General features: G+C 33.2%; 1 protein-coding gene and 1 long non-coding RNA gene across 4 annotated transcripts in view; one reads left to right on the top strand and one right to left on the bottom strand.

Moving 5' to 3' along the window:
• The window catches only part of B3GALT1 (beta-1,3-galactosyltransferase 1), a 503619-nt gene that overhangs the window by 180881 nt on the left and 303335 nt on the right, over positions 1-19403 (top strand). The gene's annotated exons all lie outside the window — the stretch shown is intronic.
• LOC140624126 (uncharacterized) overlaps positions 3534-19403 on the bottom strand; it is a 44781-nt gene continuing 28911 nt past the window's right edge. The window contains exons 3-6 of one of the 2 annotated variants that reach the window (XR_012023655.1): positions 16604-16702; positions 9432-9490; positions 5659-5710; positions 3534-3763 (exon numbers count right to left, since the gene is read on the bottom strand). This is a non-coding gene — a long non-coding RNA (uncharacterized lncRNA). The remainder of the gene's footprint in view (positions 3764-5658; positions 5711-9431; positions 9491-16603; positions 16703-19403) is intronic. The other variant, XR_012023654.1, reaches the window with a different exon arrangement.

Below are 19403 nucleotides of genomic sequence, written 5' to 3'. Positions count from 1 at the left end.
ACAATTAATTTGGCTAAATTGGTTAACAAATGAAAAATTGTAACTACACTAGTTGCATATTGCTCTTCTTATGTACTGTTTGATGCTTCCATCATTATATTTCACATGAGAAAAATCTTAAAATCTAGATTTTATATTCTGTGATAAAATCACCATTTTGTCCTTGAAGGCATTGTCCTAGAAATGATTTTTTAAAGGGTAGCATCATTGGTTTCATTTCTTGGAAGAGAAAAACATCAGTCAGAGTAATATAAGATAGTAATCTAGTATATTTGGTATTACGAGTCTCAAGGATTTAGCAGTAAAAAGAAATCTTTACTGAAGAAAAAAAATGGCATATTTTGTTAAGAGGAAGAGAGTTGAATTGCTATATTTGACTGCAAATCTGGCAACACTGTAAGTGGTTGCTTAGAAATAAAAGTTTTCCTAAAGCTTTTTATTTGAATTATTGGAATTGCATCAATAACAGAATTCTTAATTATTATAATGGATAGTTTTTTAATCCTATAATATCTCCAAATACATAAAAGCTTTATAGAAACAGAGTGTCAAAAGTTCAGAAATAACAGAGGTAAAACCAATGTATCTCTAAAGTCATAATGAATACGAGTTTATTGTGCACATACAAAAAAGACAGTCTGCAGACTGGGAGCCCTCAAACCAAAACATGACATGAGGCTCAGGGGAATATTGTTAGAAAGCACTTTATATAGTGAGGACTGTTTATTCCTCACAGTGATTGGTTATAATAATAGAATTTTCTTAAACAATAGGGAATTGGTCAGTGGTTACCGCATACCAACTTTGAAAAACAGTTTAAGGTTTACTTATGATTTCCTGAAATATTAGGAAGAAATGACCCAGGTCAGGTTAGTCTTGTGAAGTAAGCTAAATGAAGCTGTACCTATATGACTAACTAGTTTTGTCTGTTCAGGAAATCTTCAAGACAAGATTGATCTCTGTTTGTTTGTTTTTTTTTTTTGTTGTTGTTGTTATTGTTTGTTTCTTTTTAACCATTCCCCCTTTTGGTTATTCTCTCAGCAGGCTGAGAGTATGATCAAGTAGTATAGCATTATTCTCTGTTATTACCTACCATCGATGTAATCAGAGTGAAGAATCACACATTCTGTGTTTGCATTCATCGTGCCTGAGGACCTGCTTCATTATTTATGTGGTTATTGTTGATTTGATCTATTTGTCTGATCCTGATGGTTACCATTTGACAAGGGAGTGGCTACCAATAAGCATTTAAAACCCTCAAGGTGATACAATGCGCCTAGAGAGGTCTGAATGGTGACTATAAGGAGGAAAAAGAGCAAATGATTTAAAAATTCACCAGAGGACAGCATCTCATGAGATAAGGTTTAACCAATTAAATGTCTCGAGTGGGTTATAATGTTTTAAAAGTTATTTGCTGGGGCACAAGGTAATGTATTAGTGAGCATCCTCATGCTTACTTAGGACAAGGTAAAGATGCTTAATTTGAGGAGATGGTGTTCCAGGTGAGCTTCCACCTAAATTAGGCCTATATGTGAGATGAGCAAACAGGTTATTTAATGAGAGGCGTCTTTATGGAAAAAGCTCAATAGTTTGAGTAGTTTATAAATACAGTTTCTGAGTTTGGAGAGCAGCCTGTTGTGAAAACAGCCAGTTGTGTCTATTTCTAGACAGATTTTCCTGGTTTGTGGTGTGAACGTCTCTGGTGATCTTTCTGAGTGTCCACAAAGTAACGGACGTGAAGGTTGGCCACACCTCAGCCCTTATGGTGGTTTCTCAGAAGTTTATATCAAGTTGTCCTGCTTTAGCTTGAGTGGCTTCAAGAAAAAGACAGTTTTAGTTTTATAGTGATTCCAAATCAGAAGAATGTGAGAAAACTGGAAATGTTAGTGTGAAAAATTCTAGCCAAATATTAGAGGGAACTGAAAGAATTGAGTATCCAGTCCAGTTTATAAGTAGAAAACAAAACCTCAAGAAACATTAACAGCACAAGAATATGATATCCATGCTATTTTAGTAATATACTATTATATTACTAAAATATAATTTTTCTCTCTATAATTATCCCTAATATCTATCAAAGATAACCACAATAAGACTAACTTGTTTGTAAATTACATCTGATTTCAATAAACTTGGCCTGGCTATTTGCATAAGGGAAGCAAAAATAGTGCAATTGACCATATAGTTCTTTTAAATGTACTTTGCTGGGGATCCCTGGGTGGCGCAGCGGTTTGGCGCCTGCCTTTGGCCCAGGGCGCGATCCTGGAGACCCGGGATCGGATCCCACGTCGGGCTCCCGGTGCATGGAGCCTGCTTCTCCCTCTGCCTGTGTCTCTGCCTCTCTCTCTGTGACTATCATGAATAAATAAATAAAATCTTTAAAAAAAAAAAAAAAAAAAATAAATGTACTTTGCTGGAACTTTTCATAGGGTATCTCAGATTAGATTTCAAAAGCCTCTCAAGGCTAGGAAGCCAAGCCAAGGATTTGTCCAATTGTGTCCTGTTACAAGAAAAGAGATTCATATTGAATGAACTTATGCAATTGTATCTACTGTCATGAAAAATAAGAATAATTAATAAGAGTTTCTGAATTTTGGAGGAATCAGGGAGAAAAAGATGTGTTTCAATCTTTGTTGCAAAGAATATACTTAACCAATCTGGAAATCTGGAAACAAAATATTAAAGAACTAGCAATACTTTAAATGAAGTCATCAAATTTATAATCATTTTCATCAGTTTTGTCAATGTTGTATGATTCTTGCTCCATCTTAGGTTAGAAACTTTATGAATCAATTAGATTTTCATTAGAATTTTAGAAATTCTTAACCTGTTCGGTGTTATGACCTTAAACTTATCATAAACCTGTAATTTAGAGTTCTTGTTAGGGTCTTTTCTATGAATATTCTTGAGGATGAAGCAGGTTTGCCAAATAGTTGATTGTAAATGCATTCAGAGAAGTAAAACAATGACTCATTGTGAGTGATAAGGGACTTTTAAAGAACTATGTTGTTAAAGCTCTAGTGAGAGCTCTCTCTCTCTCTCTCTCTCTCTCTCTCACACACACACACACACACACATACACATACACACACAAATAATGCAATTGATCAGTAAGTTTGGCTTTTTTTTCTGTGATTTACAATATTTTAAGGTAATAGCTAGAATTGTGACTCATAAAGCCAAATTTTTAAAAGAATTCCAAATAATTTTAAATTACTTATTTTATTTTAAAGATCTTATTTACTCACTCATGAGAGAGAGAAAGAGAGGCTGAGACATAGGGAGAAGGCAAGGAGGCTCCATGCAGAGAGCCCAATAAGGGACTTGATCCCTGGACTCTGGGATCACACCCTGAGCTTATGGCAGACGCTCAACCATGGAGCCACCCAAGCGTCCCTTAAATTATATATATATGATCTAAGAGAGTTAAACATTACTTATTATTTGACAGTATTCCTTCAACCAATTTAATATATCAAATAAGTTTAAATAAACTTTTTTATTTCATTCAGATTTGATTTGACAAAGTTTGTTTAAAATGTAAAAAGATTTTTTTTAAACATCCAAAGATGTAAAATACTTATCAAACAGGATCAAAGGTCTTTGTGAGACAATACATTGTTTTCCATTCAACCAGAGTGAAATTAAAAGATGTTAAAGGTTAAAAACAAAGTTACATAGTGATACAACTAGAATGTACAACTGTAGAGCTTAGCTCTTTTAATGGAGAAGACTCCATGTTTTTCTTCAAGGAATCGAAGACCTGATAAAGCAACATGAAGCACAGGAAATTATTTTCATAAGGCATAGAAGCTTTGTTTCCTAGGCAGATTACATTGAAGGTAAAGAAAAATCTTTGTTTACAATTTCTCAAGAGCAGATTGATGATTTAAGATAAACTTCGTCATCATAACAGAAAGAAAAGCAAATTATAATTTTGTCCCAGTATACTTTTGATATTATAACTCCTCTTTTCTTTTTTACCTTTTTAACTTGAATCCATTCCCGTATTAGCTTGACTACACGTATATTTCTTTGTAAAGATTTCTTTTTCACAAACCTACAATTTTCTGTATCCATCCAGCTTTTTTCCTTTTTCCTTTCTTATTCTAGAACAATTTATATTACTTTAGGACAAAATTAATTTTTTTTCCTTTACAAAAAAACAAAAACCAAAGAAATTCTGTGACCTTCATATCTCTCCTTAACCCCCAATTCACCTAGCCCACTTTTCACATACAGTCATTTGCTTTCACCCTTATTATTTTCAATAGTTTTAATTACATATATTAAATAAAATTAACTCTTAGAATCCTTAGTGAACACTGAGAAGTGAGCAATTGTGGACTGACAAATTTATAATTTACATTTCATAATTTCTAAAAATAGATTCTTCTTCATAGTAAATTTTTCAGTGTGGCATAAAACATTATTTATTATTAGGCCCAAGTATCTTTTGTCCCTCTAAAAAAATTAAAAAGTCAAAAGTGGGGACGTCTGGGTGGCTCAGTGGTTGAGTGTCTGCCTTTGGCTCAGGTCGTGATCTCAGGGTCCTGGGATCAAATTCCGCATTTGCCTCTCCTCACGAGCCTACTTCTCCCTCTGCCTGTGTCTCTGCCTCTCTCTCTCTCTCTCTCTCTCTCTCTCTCTCTGTGTCTCTCATGAATAAATAAATAAAATCTTAAAAAAAATAAAAATTTTATTGGTATATTGGTATATTGGTATTAGCGCCACCTTCAGCCTCGGGTGTGACCCTGGAGAACCAGGATCAAGTCCTACATCAGGCTCCCTGCATGGAGCCTACTTCTCCCTCTGCCTGTGTCTCTGCCTCTCTGTCTCTGTCTCTGTCTCTGTCTCTCTCTGTCTGTCTCTCTGTGTCTCTCATAAATAAATATAATCTTTATTTAAAAAACAAAGAACTTGAAAAATGTTTGAGTTAATTTCTATAATTCTGAGTCTTAGGAATACTTAATTTATAAAAGTGCTTATTTTTCTTTATGCCAACTAAATAGATCTCTTTACAAATTAATTTTGGCAATATCATTCAGAGGTAGAAAAATATCATATATTTACAACATACATCAGATGGACATAGCTACAGTTACCTGTTCAGAGGGCCAAAGAGTTTTTACTAAAGATTTTTCATTTCTATGTTGCCAGGGTCTTTTTAAAGCTATTTTCAGAGCAATCTGGTCTGTTAGGACTTCTAAATACCAATCAAAGAATGCACTCCATTGTCTCCAAGGGGTTTGGAATCTTTTGAGGGTGCCCCTGAAGGTAGACTTTCTAAGTTAAAGTTTCTCTAATTTGGCCAGTACAGTTTCAGAAGATCATACATTTTCTTAAAAGGCACAAGATCCTGGTCCATAGACCAGGTCAAACCCATCTTTGCCTTTAGATTCCCTAAGACATCTTAGTTACGAGGAGTCCTGTTTTCCAACAACTGTTCCAAAACACAGGGAGTCACTTTTGAACAGAAGGGGACCAGAAGCTTCACTAAACAAAATACAGTTATGCACAAGATGCTTAATGCACAAGCTATTCACAAGCCCAAAATGCAAGGAAAACAGAGCTTGGATACAAGAAAGACTTATTCTCAAATTCCAGGTTTGGCAAGAAAGCAAGGAGCTCAGTGAGCTCTGTGGGGGGTACCAGCACCTGTTTGCTTACAGGCCTTGGAGTCTTCGGGCGTCTCCTCTGGATCCCACTTCTGATGCCATGGAATGTCAAAAGTTGAGAAATAACAAAAGTAGAACCAATGAACCATAGTAATAAAATAAATAATATGATAAATAGTATTTATAGTATTATTTTAATAATAAAATAGTAATTCGTACAAGTTTATCATACATACACCAAAAAGACGTATTTGCAAACCAGAAGCCCTCAACCCAAATAAGGAATGAGGCTCAGGGATATATTGTTATAGAGCAGTTTATATAGTGAGGAAGCAGTCACTACTGTTTATTCTTCACAGTGATTGGTTATAATATTAAAACCAATTAATTGGTTAATTATAATATTAAAATTTTCTTAAACAATAGAGAATTGGTCAGTGGTAACCTCATACCAACTTTGAGAAACAGTTCAAGTTTTGCTTATGATTTCCAGGTGTATAAGCAAGAAATGCCCCAGATCAGGTTAGTCCTGTGAAATAAGATAAATGAAGCTTTGCTTGTATGACTAACTGGTTTTTGTCTTATCGAAGAATTTTCAAGGTTGGTCTTCATTTGTTTTTTATTTTAACAGGAGTAAGGAGAAAATCAGGTTTTATCAAAAACATTCCAAAGCTCTACATTAAAAGATGAAAGAAATTATGTTTTCCCTTCTGCAGCAAAGAGCTGCAAAAGAACATTTGGGTGGAAGAAATAAGTGAACCATGTAAGAATGCAAGGCTGGATTAGAACCTGGAGATACCCTAGTTATATTCATTTATCTGCCTTCTACTAGAGTAATTAAAGTAAAATTCATTTATCTGCCTTCTACTAGAATAGTTAAAGTAAAATCTTGCGGATTGTGGGGAGGGAGTAAGAGGAGGAGAGAAAGGGAGTGACAGAGAGACAGAAAGAGACAGAAAGAGACAGAGAGACAGAAAGAGAATGTGTGTGTGTTTGTGTGTGTGTAAGAGAGATAGTCCAAAATACAAACTCAGAAACAAGCTCAGAGGGAAGAATTTGAGTTCTGAACAGAGGAAGATACTTGATTATATTTTAAATTTATGGTTTGACACTAGCGATGGTTTTTGCTGCTTCGGAAATATCATTTCACCTTCTTGCATCTGAATTTTTCTGAGGAAAACATCCACTTAATGTCACAATAGCCTCACAGGAACAATTCAGTAGTTCTGCTAAAAGCCTGTAAGAACTCTCAGGATAGAAGATACAGTTTTGCAAAGGCCTTTGCAGCCTCTGTCAATCTTAATTTAACAGATTGAGAATTTGATGGGTTTATTACCAAACCATCAGTTATACAGAATAGAAGGCAAGAACAGTTCTTCAGAAATTGTTAAAATGCTTGTTAAATAATGACCTGAAAATTGCATGTTGACCTTCTTCAGTGGCACTTCTAAAATATGGCTTCACTGTGCCCCAGTTTTATTTCTCTACTTTAAATGATAGCTAATTGGAAAAAATTCCCAAGGGGTGCCATTGTTGGGATCTTTGGAGAAAATTGTCTTGCTCTTTATTTGTTTTATGACCCATAGAATCTTCTCTTGACTTCACCATATCTGATGAGGATCTGACTATATCCATCACTAGAGTAACTGCAAGCATTTAAGAAGTTCTGTGTCACACTAGGACTCCAGACAACTTTTTAAAAGGAGGGAAATGCCCATATTGTGCTTGTTATAAATGGAAGAGTGTTTATCCACAGCTTAATTTTTGTGAGCATTAATAATTCTTTAATACATTGCTAGTACATGGATTTAAAGATGAATATGGCTGACATCCCTTGGATGATGTTATTGGAACTTTCAATTCACTTGCTGATTCTAACTTATTTCAGGATTAAGAGTAGAAAGATCTTTTGAGGGATCCCTGGGTGGCTCAGCTGTTTGGCGCCGCCTTCAGCCCAGGGCGTGATCCTGGAGACCCTGGATCGAGTCCCACGTCAGGCTCCCTGCATGGAGCCTGCTTCTTTCTTTGCCTGTGTCTCTGCCTCTCTCTCCCTCTCTCTGTGTATCTCATGAATAAATAAATAAAATATTAAAAAAAAAAGAAGAAAAATCTTTTGAGTAATGATTTGTAGGAAGAGATTGATCCTAATGAGGTAATTCTAAGATCTTTAGTAATAGTTGATTGTTTGAACCCCAATCCTTTACTGTTGGTAGGTCTATCGTGCTATCTGGGATAATGGAACTATTCCATGAATTTGCTGCTAATTCCTAAAGTAGAGTAATGGGACATCTTTTAAAAATGGACATTTAAAGAGCCATTGACATTTAAAGAACTTTATGATATATTTCAATAAATTAAAATGCAATGATTATAAAATTATTGTCCTTTTAACTACTAATGTTCTAAGGTACTATGTCATAGAAGAAGAAAATGGGCTTTAGAAAACATCTTAAAGTGGATATTTTGAACTATTTTTTTCTCATAATATGTCTATTAAATAATAAATGAAAACAAATATAACATTTTTTAACTCAAAAATATTTACATTAATATTACTTTATAGTTATAATTATACTATGTTTTAGTAAAATTAATACATAAGGCAGCCAATAGCAGCTGTTTCTAGTTTTCAAATGTCAAGTTTTCAGTTTTTTTCAATCAAGCTTTTTAATGTGTTAAAAATATTTTCCTGATTTTACCTTGAAGTTCAAACTTTAAAGCAATAAATGAAAATTAAAAAAAAAAACTAATACTTTTGCTTATAAGACAAAAACCAAGGTTTTAGACATTTATGGAATAGTTTATAGCTTCATCCTAGTTGTAATGTAAATATAAAATTAATTAGATGTTTTCCAAATTTGGAAAACTTTTGCCCCTAAAGACAGCTCTTAGAAATATTAATTCACTCATCTTGCAGCAGGAAAAGAATGTCAATGAGGTTGAGCCACTAGTGTGTAACTCTTGCAGTAATTATGTACCTTGGACGTTACCTTGAAGTGCTTGCTTATTTGTTGGCATTTAGCCTTCAAAGTAGTGTTGGTTTGAGACGAGTACATGAATGAATTACATATGACATTTATGGCAAGACTCTAGAGTCTCATTTCCTCTCTAAACTCTTAAAGTGTTAAATCTTTTGAAGTTTTAAGTGTCCTGGTGAAATAAACGTGTCTTATATCACTTGTACATTCCATTCTTCTTACTATTGATGCGTAAGACAGGGGACCATAGGTGGTTTATTCATTCATTCAAGGAACATTTACTGAATGTCTTTTTGTGTTGTTGTTAGGCAGTGAACAAGTGGTAAAGGCTTACAATTTAGTAGGGGAGATATACACTAAACAACACATCACCTATCTATCCATAGATGCCATTTTGAGAAACACCATAAAGAGAAGAACAGGATGAGACAAGTGTATATAACAGCATGGCTTAACATAGTCAGAGAGGCCATGAATCTCCAGGAGAAAGCTAAAGGTAAAGCAACCTTCGTGTTCTAGGTATATATTTATTAGGTATTTCCTGGACAGAACTGGACAAAACTAAGGGAGATAAATGTAATTGCATAGGATTTTAATTACTACTTTATAACATATAGATTATTTTATGATACTTTAAAGTTAAGATTATTGACATACTGCGCACTAAAACTTTCTAAGTTTTTCCTCACAATTCTTCTTACCAACCTTATGGATTGACTCAACTATTACAAAAGTATTTACAAGCAGTGAATAGATCTGATGGGTGTTCATGGGTGATTATTTGTGAGAAATTCATGGGCTATAGACTTCAAATCAAAATCTGCAAAGTATCTACCTGCCATGAGGTTTCCCTTCACTTGACTGCCACTCAGGCTACTGCTGGTTCTTGAACACCTGCAAAAAAGTAAAAAAGCCTCCTGCTAAGTTTTATTATGTTAGACTCTTTAAAGCTTCCAATAGCTGATGTATTTTATGTGATAATGTCAAAATATAGTAGCTTAGCTTTAAAAACTCTTTATAGTCAATGTGATCTCCAACCTACATTTACAGCATGTCACCCACTACTTCCCGACACAAATTCTATGCTTTGGCCAAAGTAGTTCATTTACTTTTCCCCTAATGTACTCTAAGTTATCTCACTTCCAAGAAAAGCTCCTCTCCTCCAATTTCTCTTCTTAAAAAGCCTACTAAGTATTTATATCCCTAACCACTTCACTCCAGGGTAATTTTTTATCTGAATTCCAATTTTAGAAATCATACAAATCCCCTAATAACATTCTGTATTCTGGATGCCCATCTGTTTGGTGACACTTACAAGGTTGTGATTGCCTTCCTTGTGTTAAAATTTCAAATGCACTTTGTTTTCATAATTTTGTACATAAATTGTCCTATATTCTGGGATAGTTTATCTTTAAATCCTTGAAGTCAAGGTGCTTTTCCCATATTTGTTGTTCAATAAATACATGTTGCTGAGTTAATGAAAAAGAACAGAGGGACGTCTGGGTGGCTCAGCAGTTGAGCATCTGCCTTGGCCTCAGGGCATGGTCCCTGGGTCCGGGGATCGAGTCCCATATCGGGCTCCCTGCATGGAGCCTGCTTCTCTCTCTGCCTGTGTCTCTGCCTCTCTTTCTCCGTCTCTTATGAATAAATAAATATAATCTTAAAAAAAAAAGAACAGAAACTTAGCAATAACCATCAAGCTAAAAAATTACTGTATCATCATCACCAGGATTTTCTGGCTCCCTAGATTAATATGCAGTGGCTACAATCCCATAACAGATTAATTGCTACCAATCATGAAGAAGTTAAAATACTCTCAGAATTTGGAAGCTATACTTGAATTATAATGAAGTTTCTTAATTCTGTGCCAAGCCCATAGATTGTCTGCTATTGTTTAGCTGGTCTTATTTATTTAGTGGTAATCATTTCCTGAAATGGCATAGAACATTGAATTGGAGTGGATATAAGTCTAGCCTAGAATCCATATCCTGGTATTAGTTGGAGGTAGCTCAGCATTAGATATTGTATACTATTATACATCAACCGTGAAGATAAACACCAGCTAGTTTTCAGGATTTTAAATTATCTCAAATTTAAAGGTCTACTCTTTTTCTGTTAACAGTGTGATTGGCTTTCATGAGAAGGCAAAAATAAATAATATTCAGAAAATTCAGTTTAAGTAATTTGCTGTGTGGGATAATTATAGAAATGCAGAAGAATATTGTAGTGTTATTTGAATAGGAAGACATTACAAACAATAAATGATAGAAAATAGTTAAATACTATGTTCATTCACCCATTAAAATAATGAATAAGTATATCGAAAATAAAAATAAGTACAATAGATTCAGAATTTACATGATTTTAGATAGACAAAAAATATATTTTTGCGTAGTTCTTTTTAATCAGCAGTCTTCCAAATGTTAGCAAATAATTTTTGCTGAGTGATAGGTTTTCCTTTTACAACTTTTCTGTACTTTCTAAATTTTCTAACATAAATCATATATTGAGGAAAAAGTTACCTGAAAAGAGGGAAGTGGTGAATTACATGAAAAACATAAGGACAACTAATAACACGGACTTGAATAGTAATAAAGTGAACACTTTTTAACTTATTACTTTTACTCACTCAAAATACATTTCTTACTAAGCACCCATCTTGGTATAGAAAAGAGATACAGCACTAAACACAAAGGACAAAGTCCTTTCCATTGCGAAGCTCACTTTTTGACAATACGGAGATGTAAAAATAAATGTAAGATATGTTAGGAAATGATGGGTACTATGTAGATAAAAGAAGCAAGATAGAGGGCAAGTTGTTAAACTGATGACACAGTTTGAATTAAAAGTGCAATTGGAAATAGAAGCTATGACAGCAAGAATCTTTTTCTTATTCCTATTAGGTGAAAAGATTTTAATATTTCAGTTATTAAATATGATGTTTGTTATAGATTGTTTTTTAGATATCTTATTGCTGATAGGTTATTCTTCATATTCCTAATGTTCTATGAGTTATCATGAATTTTGAATTTTATCAAAAGTTTTATGTATTCATTGAGATAATCATGTTTTTCTTCTTTATTCTATCAATGTGGTAAAATACATTACATAATTCTCAAAAGTTAAACAGAAAATGCATGCCTAGAATAAACCCACTTTGGTTTATACTTATATAAACACAAATAATATTTTATGGATATAATATAAATGTGAAACTGTATTCCTATAAATCTGTATATGTTATATATAAATGTACATATTTACATTTAATTTTTAAATGTACTTATATTCAATGGAGAAAAATTGAGTACAATTGCTATGATTTCTTCTTTAAATGTTTGGAAGAATTCACAGACAATCTATAGCATTTTCTTGCTAAAAATAAATAAATAAAGTGGAATCTATTCAAATCTTCAGCTCTACCTACCAGTTCACAGAAAATTTAGGAGATCCAGAAGCAAGTTAAATGACACATGAAGAAGTAATCAGCAGTATTTAGAATAACAGGAAATTTAAAGGATAAATGACCTGGTTTTTTCATCACATTTAATGGTGAAAAACCGAAATCCTGTTATCACAGCTTCTATTTCAAATTGTACTTTCTACCACCTGGTACAGAAAGAAGGAAATGGATGGAGGAGCAGTTAGTTACAAATGCAAGCGTAGGCTGTATTTGAGTCTTGATTTGAACAAATCAACAGCAGGAGACATCTTGAGACACTGGAAACTTGAACGTGAACTGGATATTAGAAAACATTAAGAAATTATGATTAATTTTATTAGAGCTACTGTAGTTTTAAAAAGTGATTTTTTTTTTAGAGATACATATTGAAAGATCTCAAGTGAAATTTCATGGTTTCTGGGATAAAAAAGCTTCAGAAAAAAGGCAAAGTTAGTAAAATAAAAAGAAGTGTGTTAGATGAACCAAACTTAACAAACTTGCTGAAACTAGATTATATTTAATGGATAGGCTCATTATAATAACCTTTTTTTTATCTTTGTCTATATTGGAAATGTCTATCATGAAGAGTTCATTTTTATTAGGAAAAAGAATAAAAAAGCATTGTTAGCTTACAAATGTACAGTTTTTTCTTCCATCTTAATTCTGTTGCTACTATGAATTCATATACCTGTGCTTCCCTACTATACATGGTTTATTTTAAACTTTGAGAAAAATTTCAAAATTCCTATTTACTTTATTAGCTATTTTTTAAAAGAGATTTTAACCACATTTTAAAAAGGATATCAGTTCAACGATTTTGCAAGAGAAAAAAATAAATGTAACTGAATGAGCAAAATCATGGCAGTTTTAAAAAATATTTATTTTTGAACATTAGAGGATTGTCAGCCCGTAACAGCTCCCTGTAGGAAATGGGAACAAGGGCTGTTTTTCTTTTTTCTTTCTGCCTTCCCATCTCTCTTTAATGTGTCCTATTGAAAGAATCTAATTGGAAGCCATGGGGCAAAGGAAAAATAAAGTTCTGAGTCCCAGCACCAGCTTCATAGAGCTGAGTATAAATGAGCAAATTTCAGGCTGAGCTATAATAAATATAACTGGAAAGCAGAATATCTGTTATTTTATGTGGTAAAGTTTAATCTAGTACTATTTTTTATTTGATGTCAAATAATGTTGACCATATAGAATAATAATTAATAATGTAGACTTTTAAAAAACAGCTAAACCCTAGCTCCTCCCTGGACATGTGGGTAAAATTACTGAAACTTTCCAAGCCATGGTCTTTTCATCCATAACATGGGAATAATAATCACATCTACTCCATAAGGTAGTTTCTTCACCTTGGTGAAGAAAAGGTGAAATGTAAATTAGTAGCCTGGTTAATAAATGTAAACTGCTATAATGTTTTAATTATCATCATCTTGCTATCATTATCATCATTGTGATTTGTATTTTTAACTTGAAATATACCAAAAGTTTATTTTTAAAAGCGAACATGAATATTTTGATAATTTAGTAACTGATTTACTATTTTTAATATTGTCATTCACTCAGGCATTTTAAGTTAGCCCTTTTAATGGTATTACATTTAGCAATCAAAATAATACTGAGGACAAAAATAATGTCTTCAGTCTGAGCCAACCTAATATAGCTTGGAAAATCTAAAGATACAAGAGAAATTTTCCTCTGAAGGTAAGAAGATACATATATTTTTGGCTAGATGCCTCCAGAGTTGATGTACATATCTACTTCAGGTGTTATTATTTCCTTCAGTATGTGTAAGGCCAATCAAGCATCCTAAAAGAAACACACTTGAGATGGAGAAGGTGCTCACATATGTTGGAGTTTACAAAAGAATTCTTAGCAATGTGCCACTGAATGCTGTTGGCTAACACAGTCCTACTGCTTAAGCATCAGATGAGCAATCAGATTGACAGTGAAGCATAAACCAAAATGCTCAAAAGTGTCTCTGCAAACAGATTAATGTCTCAAGGATGATGTGAAGCTCTTCATTGTTTTATCTTTCTACAGGATGTGAAGCCACTTCCATTATTGTTCGTTGGGGTGTAATATTTCTGTTAGCTTTGTTTTTGATCTTATAACCTTCAATCACTTTGTTTTTCCAGGGAAATTAAACCTGTCATTAAAGCAAGATTGCCTAAAAATTTTATTCTAAAATTTATGATATAATTGGCTTGGATTTTGGATGTTCTTTAGGACACAATTATCTAGCAAGTCTTCTCAGTCTTTCGGGGCAATCAAGGTTTGTTTTTTTTTTTAATTATAAAGTAACGTTTATATTATATGGTTAAAGAATATTCTAATCAAACAAGTGACTTTTAAAAACCAACTTTTTTAGGTCACAAGACAAACCACATAAATTTTCCAGGCTTGCCTATGTAGGTATTTAATATACTCTAGCAATTTCTATTCTGAAGCAAAACTTAGGCAGAATGGACTTTAACTTCTATTTACCTTTAATTTTAATCATATTTGCCCATTTATGGTTTTTCCCTTTCTCCCTACTTAGGTTGTTATGACCACCTTATATAACTGCCTCTGACTCTAGACAGAGCTAGAAGATTCTATTTCTTATGCTAAAAAAAATCCAATAGAACTTTTTCTATCATCAGGGGACATTTGTTGTCAAACTTCTGCCTTCTGTCAGGCCCTTATTTCTTGTTTGGACTGATGCAAGAACTTCCTTAATGACTGCTCTGATGGTGTCTTGCTTCTTTTTAAGTCATCCTCTACACTTCTGCCTGAGAAATTTCTCTAATACATAAGTCTGATTTTTAAACATTTTTCTGCTTAAAATTTTTTAGTGATTCCAATTACCTTCAGAACTAGTTTCAAACCTTACTGTGCTATCCAAGGCCATGCTTACCACTCTAATCTTGAATTCTGACCAAAGCATCAGAGTAGGCTTAAATTCCAGTTCAGTAATTAGGTAGCTGGCTCACGTGTGGCAAGTCATTTTGTCTCTGTGGGCCTATGTTTTCTCATTTGTGAAATGTTGGAAATAATAGTACTGTTAATGAGAAGGTATTATTGATGACATTGAATGAGGTAGCGTATGTAAAATGCTTAGAACAGTGCGTGGCATGAAGGAGAAACTATATAACTTCATCTATTATTATTTTGTTATTGCTGTTATTTTTCAAAATTATTTTTCTATCACAGTCTTATCAAGCCTACGTATAGTTATACTGCAGGTACACTGATCATAGTTTCTGAGCATTCCTTTGTCTATAACTTTCTCCTGCTCTTTATATCATTTTTCAACCCTGTGACCACTCCTCATATGGGTTACCTGCTTGTCTTGGATGCCATCTATGTATTTATTTCTTTGTTTATTTAAGTTTCTTTATTATTATTATTATTATTATTATTTTAGTAATCTCTACACCTAATGTGGGGCTTAAACTCAGGACCCAGATCAAGAGTTGCATGCTTCTCTGACTGAGCCCATCAGACACACCCAAATGTATTTATACATATAAAATGTATTGACTGTCTATGCTACAAGATCATAAATACTTTGAAGGAGAAATTGTTTTAGATTTTTAAAAATCTGTGTACCACTAATAGGACAGGAGCCAATATGTATTAGGGGCTTGATAAATAATTGAATAATTGTTTTTGTAAAATGGAGACAAAGAAGAATATTCTCCTCAAATGGTTTTCTTTTTCTTTCTTTCTTTTTTTTTTATTAAAACATGAAGTTAGCACTTTCTACTTTAAGATGTTATTATTGATGTTTTTTTCTGGCATATAACAAAGAAATAAAATTACACAATATGCAGAAGGTGACTTCCTTTCAGAGCTAACAGATTAGCAGCAGCAACCCTAGGTCACCTACCGAGTAAGATTTTGTATTTTCTAACGGAGATACTATTTGTTCATAGGAGTATAAGAAAATCTTCTCAAAGTAAAACAGTTATCAGTCTAGAAAGAGTTAAATAAACTGCAGATTTTATACTGAAGTAATTTCTACTGTTAACCAATTCTCGCCAGTTAGTATACTGCCCATATAATCAAGAACTGCTTTTCTGAAGTTTTATATGCACTTTTTATTTTCTTTTTTATAAGTAAGCCTCTTACTTTTTCATTGATTTCCGTTATAGTACAAAGAGCAGTGGTCCAGAAACAACCCATGAATTACATTATCTAATTTAATTAAGGTGAACTGGAAGTTTCTCTAAAGAGTCAACAGTCACCAGGCAACTAAAAATGAAACTTTAAACTAGTTTTGTAGTGGACACAAGCTTCTGCCATTCACCATCATTATCCACTCTACATTCCTTAACAAAGATTTATGAATAATTCTACAAATACCTCGATGCTGGGTTTACATAAGCAATGCAGGCATTTCAAAATGTTAGTCTATTGCATAGTCCCAAACAATCTTAGGAGAAAATCGTTATCTCTAATTTTATGAACCATACCTCCAATTGTGTGGCACTCAAGTCTATAAAAACTATCTTATTATACCAATATAATCTCATTTGATCCAAGTATCTGGGAACTCTCCTTGCTATTGGACTTACTGGTCAGAGGATACAAAGTGCTCCCCCTTCAGTAGAACTTTGATCCTAAGTGACTTTGCAGGAAAAGATAAGTTCCTAGGGCAGGGAGAAAGTTTACATCTGTAAGAAAAGACAAATCAGGCATTAACTCTTTCCTTCAAGTGCATAGTACCATGTTGACACACCAGGAAATGCTGACAAGTGGAAAGTGAAAAATTGACTGATGGACTGCAAATCATGAGATTTTGTTCTGGATTTTCATCTGAATATAACAGACACCCATCTTTCAAACAGAGATGAAACATGAAAACGGTTCCCAGGTTGCTATGGGCATCCTGAATGCTGAACTATTACCAATCATTTGCTTTACTGTTACCTCTTAGAGAGAGCAAATATTCAATACTCAGTACTTACTTGCTTCATCTCTGTCACATTTTGTTCTAATTTCCCAAAGATTTTTCTTTGCTCATTCAGTATTCTTTAAATCAATTTGTACCTTTATTTCTTGTAAGACTCTAAACTGCATGTGAAAGGGTCTAATAAATTCAGCATCTTTCATTATTACAAGCCTTTTGCTGGAAAGGATAAAATGAGTAGTATGAATTTACATTAAGCTTAAGAAAATAATTTTCCATTTGCTGGTTTTTGAATACGTAAATAGGAATCAGCTAAATTGGTTAGAATATGGTGCTAATGAGATTAAAATTGCAGGTTTGATTCCCATATAGGCAATTAGTCTTATGTGGAAAAAAGCTATTCAAAGGCCAGAATTTTGATCCCCAGTGGAATTCTTATGAAAGGAGAACAAGTTATGAGTTGTAAAAGATTCATGGCAAAGCAAGTTTGGGCTAAAAAAGAAAAAAAAAAAACATAGTAAGACTTAAAATAATTTAGAGCACATAGCTTATTAACTGGACAATAGCATTATCATTTTACATAAGGATATATATTATTATTTAAATGGACACTTCAGTGGAGTGCGGACTCAGCTGATTTCTCCTTTAGCTCCACACTATTGGAAATCACTTAGCATCAATGGAAATACTGAACACAGATCAGAGCTCCAGAATGAAGAGAATAATTCAGAAATGATCCCCTGCTAGAACAATTATTAAAAATTCTTCTTTAATTACTGTATATCTTCTATCAAACTGAGTAATACCAACTTGAAAAATATTTATATTTTCATTAGATACGGATAGTAAGATAAGTACTTATAGTGAATGTTATTTTATCCTGTTTGTTTCTGATATGGCAAATCTTAGCTAATCAACATGGATATTGTGAGTATATTTTATATGTGCCATATGCTTTCTGTGTATGAGCCAGCTGTTGGGGGTATTAATGATAAAATCGAAAAACCTAACCTCATTTTAGGCTTGTTATGAATATATTAAATTAACTTGCAATTATTTGATTTTTAAGTTAAAACTCTCTAGCTTTACTTTAACAGAAATATGTGGTCATTGTAGGGGATTTGGAAAATATATAGAATTTCAGTTAAAATGGGTATATGAAGTATTCATAATCTCAGCTCAATAAACACAACTGTTTCTTTTTATACAAAAAAAGAGTATCAGTATGAAAAAATAGAATCAAATATACATGCAAACCCAGAGTGGTTTTTTTTTTCTCACCATTTTTCTATCAGATGTTCTTCAAATACACTACTTTAATAACTATTCAGTTCCTCTTAGGTATATACTATAATTTAATTAGTATCCAAACCTTAGGATTTATGATTCTTATTTTTCATTACTAGAAATTACGCTTTAGTGAACATTTTTGTCTACAAATCTGGCCAATGTAGACGAAATAGTCTACTTTGGTTCATTAGATAGTCTTAAGACTGAGGTTGTAGGGTAAACAGTTTGAATATTTTCAAGTCTTTTTTCACAAATCAAATTTTTTCTCTCCCCTCTAAATTACCCCAATTTATCCTGCCCCCAGCAGAATATAAGGGCACCCAATTCCTCATGGTCTTATTTACCATATCTACTGTTACCTTTTAAAATCATCAATTGTGGGCAGCCCGGGTGGCTCAGCGGTTTAGCACCGCCTTCAGCCCAGGGTGTGGTCCTGGAGACCTGGGATCGAGTCCTGCATCGGGCATCTACATGGAGCCTGCTTCTCCCTCTGCCTGTGTCTCTACCCCCTCTCTCTGGATCTCTCATGAATAAATAAATAAAAATATTTTAAAAATTAAATCATCAATTGTTAGAATTTTATATAATTCCTAGAATCTGCTTTCCGTTCCCTCCTTTATTTCTAGGCCAATTTATGTTTTAAATAACATGTAATTCAGGTATATTTATTTCATTGCACCAAAACCATACAGTTATTTAGAAAGCTCTATCCTAACCACAAAGTAATATTAGATTTTTGTAAATCTTTGAATATGGATAAATTATCCACATGAGATACATGTATGAAGATTTTAAAAGGTAAAATTGTTAAAATGTTGGCCGAGATATATTAAATGTTATTAACATGGTCATTGTACCACAAAAATGACAGATTGTAATGTGACTTCTACCACAAGATTTCTAGAAAGGAAACAGCAATCTAACGTTTATGAGACAAACTTTTGGTACTTTTACTGAAGAGTAGGGTCATTAAGTATATTCAGCCTCTTGGAGGATAGGTCTGAAAATCTGTTAAGATTCTTTGAGAAGGCAAACAAAATGCACAAATTGTTTTCCATAGTTAATCATATTTCCCAGGTTTGTCTCTTTTACTCCCAGTTTTGCTCTCTTGTGATGAAAAACATACTCCATTAAAAGTACGTAATTACTATCCAAAGACATATTTGATCATGTTG

The sequence above is a fragment of the Canis lupus genome, chromosome 34 (assembly GCF_048164855.1).
Source record: "Canis lupus baileyi chromosome 34, mCanLup2.hap1, whole genome shotgun sequence".
Classification (NCBI taxonomy): Eukaryota; Metazoa; Chordata; class Mammalia; order Carnivora; family Canidae; genus Canis; species Canis lupus.
The sequence above is the reverse complement of the archived record's forward strand: the minus strand, read 5'-3'. Positions and strand labels throughout refer to the sequence as shown.